The following is a 5,896-nucleotide window of genomic DNA, read 5'->3' as shown; positions in this document are numbered from 1 at the left end:
AAACAGATAGGATGGTCTTGCGGCTGAGCGAAACAGATAGGATGTTGTTGCACGGACACGACGAGATCAAAACGGACGAAATTTTCGCCCGTAGGGCTCTCTTTTGGCAAGTTACCCCTTAGGAGACCATCTAACATTTTTTAAAATTAATATGGTTAGTTTTGGGCCACTTTCGTGATAGAAACTCCCTCTAGCGCCTAAACGGTGAGAGATAGAGCAAAACGGACAAAATTTTCGCCCGTAGGGCTCTACTTTGACGAGTTACCCCTTGGGAGCTCATAAAAGAATATTTTTTTCCGACTTTTTTGACCTACCCCCTTTTCTTTGATACCTCCTTTCAGCCCCTTAGGGTTGGTTGCCAGGATTTGCCGTAGGCGTTTCGTTTTCTAGGAGTGAACCTTACGATACCCTGAAAATTTGAAGTCTCTAGCACATCTCCTTCTAGTGGAACAGACAGACAGACAGACAGACAGACACACAGACAGACAGACACACAGACACGAGGTCGTTTGCATAAGCCCGCTGGAAAGCTTTTTCAAAGCAGAAGGGCGGGCTAAAAACAACATACAACAAGCAGACGACTGAGACGACGAGAGAGAAAAGCAGAATGTGTGAATCAAAAGGCCAAAAACTCATTAGTTCGTAAAAATATCGGAATCGGACTAGTTGAAACTACTAGAGAAGCTTTTACGCTAAGATTGGTATACGTCCTTTCCGTCTGGGATTGTTATTACCGAGCGGTAAGTCCTAACTTTCCGTTCTGGCTGTCTTGTCTAGGTTATTACTAAAGAAAGTTCACACTTTGAAAATAGTGGGCTGGGTATGGGAGGGCGTTTACAGTCAGTGTACACCTAGTTATCTAATTTATTTTATTTTTCCAGCCAGCGCTCAGTAAAAACGAGAATATTTCTGAATGTTTGACTGAGTGGAATCGGAAGGCAAGACACAACTGGACCAAGACCGAGGAACAAGAGCAAGCTCAATCTGGAGAGCTTATTCAGTATATGTTCAGTTTTGGTGTTCAAAGTAAAAACTTTTTTGTACTATTACTCTTATTATTTTGTGAAGAATATTTTTTGTAATAAACTGTACTTAGTACTTGGAAAATTATATGTATACCCTACCCAGTGCCACAGGGATGGATTATGTTTTGATTTTTCTGGAGAACGGAAGCAGCCATAACATTAATAATGCAAATAATGACACTTTTAATTACAATAAGCTTCAAGAACAATAAAATAAATATTGTGTGCTTACAATTGTAACAGTCTTATGATTTCAAAATAGTAGATTGGTCAGTATCTCATGACTAATCACTATTAAATAGGAACTTCAATAAATAAGAAAATTGTGATCCTGACATTAGTTGCACAAAATTAGAGAGAGCAGAAAAGAAGTAACTTTAAAAAATAAACTTAAAGTAATTTACATTACTTCAAATTATACAGTTTAGAGAGTCTCATAAGAACATCATAGTTGTCATGAATGTAGATCATTTCTTTCACATGGTCAGTAAGAAGCCTGCTTCTTTTCTTGGTGCAAGTATTTCCACCAACAGAAAACATTCTTTCACTGGGTACCTCAGTTGGGGCAAGTCCTAAATAATGCCTGGCCAAGGGATAAATATGTGGATAGTCTTGCTTATGATGTTTCCACCAGTCCAGGGGATTGCAATCTTCAGCACTGCCACTCGGGACGCCGCTGGGGAATGGGGGACCGTTATATTCTTACTCCGTGGCTCTTATAGCTTTCTCCGACTCTTCGATTAGATTTAGCTTGACACTGGAGACCTTCACTTGGTTGGTAGAAACTAGCGTCTTCACGGTAATCTCATATTCATCAGGCAGACCAGTAAGAATGAGCGCGGCTAGGGCCTTGTCTTTCAGGCCAATAAGATCATTCTTGATAAGAGTGGTATTCATGTTTATCAGTGTGCTAATATATTCTGACATAGACATATCTGGCGTCTTCATAATGCTGAACATTCTTCGAAATATCACCATAGCACCATATTCTGTATTCTTATTACACAGTCTATGTAATTCTTCTCATGCTTCTTTGGCTTCATCAAAGTCGATGATGTCGTTGATCAGTTCGTCGCTCACCGTCCTGATGATCACGGCAAGGGCCTTAAGGTTCTTGTGAGCGCGGGTCGCGATCTCGGCCGCCGTCAATTCTTCTTCTTGTTGTGAGTAGCCAGTCACGGCCTTGAGCATTTCTTCACAAGTAATTCTGCTTTAACTCTCGCCATGCAGGCGGTGTAGTCGTCAACTTGGTATGGAGAAACTCCTTTCCTCACCATCGTCGAACGTCGCCATCTTGATTGCACTTGAATAGCCGGCCGGCCTCCTGCCTGGCAAAGATAAATCACAATGCAAAGTCCTCACGAAATCCAAAAGACACACACTTCTTCTTGAGTTCTAGTAAAGGTTAACTCGCTACGTATTACAGGAGCATTTCCTCTGGGCCCATGACCCAATGTTCTATAGAGGTTTCCAAAGGTGTGGAGTGGTACAAGGCGAGTAACGAACACACATGTTAGTTTGGTGCTCTCACAACTGGAACTGACTTTATTGCCGCCAACAACCAGGGACAAAAAAACAAATGAGCACCGAAAAGATACAAAGAATGGCCACTAGGTAGCAGCACTTACACAGTTGAGCTATACAAACACAAGAGAGGGGAAAACAGATATTTTTGATAATCCAATAATGTAACGGTGAAGCACCGCGACTACAACCTACCCTTCTGCTTAGAAAACGTTTTTTGAGATGGGGTGGGGGTTGGTGGGGAAGTTTATTTCCTATTTTGCGGTTTTTAGGCCTTCTTCTACAACTTATTGTTCAGTACAGCAATTTTTAGCTTATTTTCGCCAAAAAAGAACCCTCCAGCGCCTGAACGGTTAGAGATACAGCCAAACGGACAAAATGTTTCAATTTTACGAATTACTTCTCAGGAAACTATAAAAAAACCTAAGCTCGCGACGGCCTTATCTTTTGATGATCTTAAGTTTTAGTTAATCTGTAACAATACTGTGACTTAGCCCAGTTTTGTTGACAATACTGGGCCTTGGTGAACATCGTCAACACTACCCAACCCACCTGACCCCGCTCCTCCTAATTATAATATTTTAAATGGCACAGTATTGTTGACAATACACCTTCTGGGATATTAATAATAGTTGAATAGAAGGTCCTCTTTCCGGGTAGGACCACGCCGAGCAGAAGGCATTTTTGGAGAAGCGTGGAAACTGTGATATAAGCAACGGTAGAGAAAGAAAGCCTGATATTTTGAATCAGGCGTAGTCTTTGATCCATGAGCAATGTTTTAAAAACCCCAGCCGGCCCGATCCGATTAATGCCAGGACTAGTCGTAAACGTAAGTTATTCTGTCGTGTTAAAGTCCGTCTGAAGGTTAGCGGCGACGTACATTTATTTAATTTTCCGGAAAACCACACTCGAGCGCCAACAAATTGAAAGTGTTCCGGATTATACACAAAAAGGATAAGTTATATTCGCACAAGTTGTGCACAAAGGCGTTGAAACTCTATTTGCACAAGACGATTTGTGCAAGAGCCGTGGGGGAGCTATGTGTACACAACCCAAGCACAAGTCGTGCGAATAGGTTTTTTTTTTCGTTCTGAGCACTAGTTGTGCATTTAAGAGAAGCGTATGTATTTGCACAAGCCAAAGTGTTTAGTGTTGTGCAAAGAAGAAGTATTCAAATTGTTGCACGAATTGTGCGGCTTGTTATACAATTTGTATTTGCACCAGAGTATGTTTCGATGGCAACTCGTTTTTTCCACGAAGATTACTCCCTCGTGTTCAGGCCGTTCGCCGATTAGTATCCTCATGTTTGGGACAGGTGTGGGAGATGGCTACGTCGAGCAACATTCCCTACCCGGGAAGGACGTTTACTAGTTGGTGCGACGTAGAGAAGTGTCTAGGTAATAATACATATGTGGCAATTGCGTTGAAAGCTTCATTACGTGAAGAGATATGATATCCAGCTTGGTAACCTCACATTCTTTAAAACATCAGTTAGTGTGTATTTCCAGTAATCTTTCTTTCTCTTTTGTGAAGATGCATACGGCGAAGAAAAGTGGTTTGCATGGAGGGTTGCCCATTCGTCATCAATCGATAATAAAAATCTCAACCTGAAAGCGCGAGGTGAGACAGCATTGTATGATCCGAAACTGAAGCACAAAAATATCACTCTGACGTGTACTTGTACGTGTACTTGTGGAGAGGATTAATAATGGGAAAGGGTTGCGTAGCCACCAGTCGTAAGTGTATCTACATACCGTTGAATGAGTATGTTGCCTGTTCACATTGCTTAATTCATTGCCATAATGTTGTACAGAACTTGGAAAACTGGCTGTCGTGTGAAGCTTCACCTAATTGCTCAAAGACAGAATTACTGGTGGATTCATTTGAGCCTGAGCACAACCATCGCTGCGATGAAAAGTTCTTTTCAGCCCTCCCTAAAACTCGAAGAGGGAGGCTGCAGAATCCCAAAGTTAAAGCCACAACAGAGCTTCTGTCCAAAGCTGGTGTGAAACCATGCAAGATCCGCTCTTTGATTAGGTCTATGGACTGTGGCCAGATACAGCAACGTGACTTGGTGAATGAGAGGTATGTATGCCTAATATGTTTGGAGGTGAATTAGTATATTTTAGTGTTGATGTCCAAACATTTCCACTCAATAGGGCGAGATGGAAGAAGGAGGGCCTTAATGGGGAAACGCCTGAGGAGAAACTTGCAGAATCCTTCCAGAAGCTTTTGGATGCTGATCCTGTAGCTTTTATTTACATTTGAAAGCGGTGACGACCTAAACAAGCAGATCAAACCAAAAAAGTGTAACTGATATAATTTGTTTATGTGGTGCAAAGGTTTGTAGCAATATGTCCTCTAAGCAATTTTGATCAAGTTGTGCAAATAGCAGTTTCTCTTCTGATAGCACAAATTGTGCTGTCAGATGAACATTAGCTGTTTGCACCAATTGTTTATGTTTTCCATCATATCTATGGATAGTTCTCAGTTGTTTTAACATCCTGGTTGTATTTCTGGTTGAACTGGCATGCTCCACAATATCCAGGTGAGTAGAAAAAAGTGTCTTCTGTACTGTTTACAAGCAGTACTAAAACATTTGCTCAGAGATTGCTATTGCACACTTGTTGACAGATACCATGTTTGAACGCATTGATGAACAGACAATAATGCCACCGATCACATCATGTTAACATGTATTATTCAAATCGAATACACTCAAAGAGATATAACCTTACTCTTCTAGGCTATCATACAGTGCTGGCAATAAATTCTTAATTTTCACAGTCGAGGGTAAAGACCCTCTCTTTTCCGGTTTGAAAACAACAGCCCGTTCAGAATTTGATACAGCATCACGTCATGAGCGAGCCGGACCGAAATGTTTTAATATTGGATCGCGAAACTGTGCAGCAGACGAGAAGACGGGCGAGGGGGAGGAGGAAGAGAGCTCACTGTTAAAAAAAATTGTAAAATTATCACACCCTTTGTAATGACTAGTGTGTTAAAAAAACAACATTGTTCGTTTTTATTGGAACGTGGCAAAATTCCTTCTATTTTGCCCGTAGTGGTCCATAACAATGATTACTACGTTTCACCATGTTGTAAAACCACAACAATATCGTTGTAAAGTTTGATAGCAAGATGTATCGTTACAGAACAAACAAGTTTGTTTTATTACAATTTTTTTGGTGCAGACGAAAGTATATAACCACTGTTTTGGAATAAAAATTTGTTGCAGAAAATTTGGTGAATGTTGTTGGATTACAACATGTGTTGTTTTTTAACAACATTTGTTGCTATCAAACTTTACATCAAATGTGTTGTAAATTTACAACAACATTTTTAAC

This window comes from Frankliniella occidentalis, unplaced genomic scaffold (genome assembly GCF_000697945.3).
Source record: "Frankliniella occidentalis isolate FOCC.00 unplaced genomic scaffold, Focc_3.1 Scaffold235, whole genome shotgun sequence".
NCBI lineage: Eukaryota > Metazoa > Arthropoda > Insecta > Thysanoptera > Thripidae > Frankliniella > Frankliniella occidentalis.
This window is presented reverse-complemented; position numbering follows the sequence as displayed.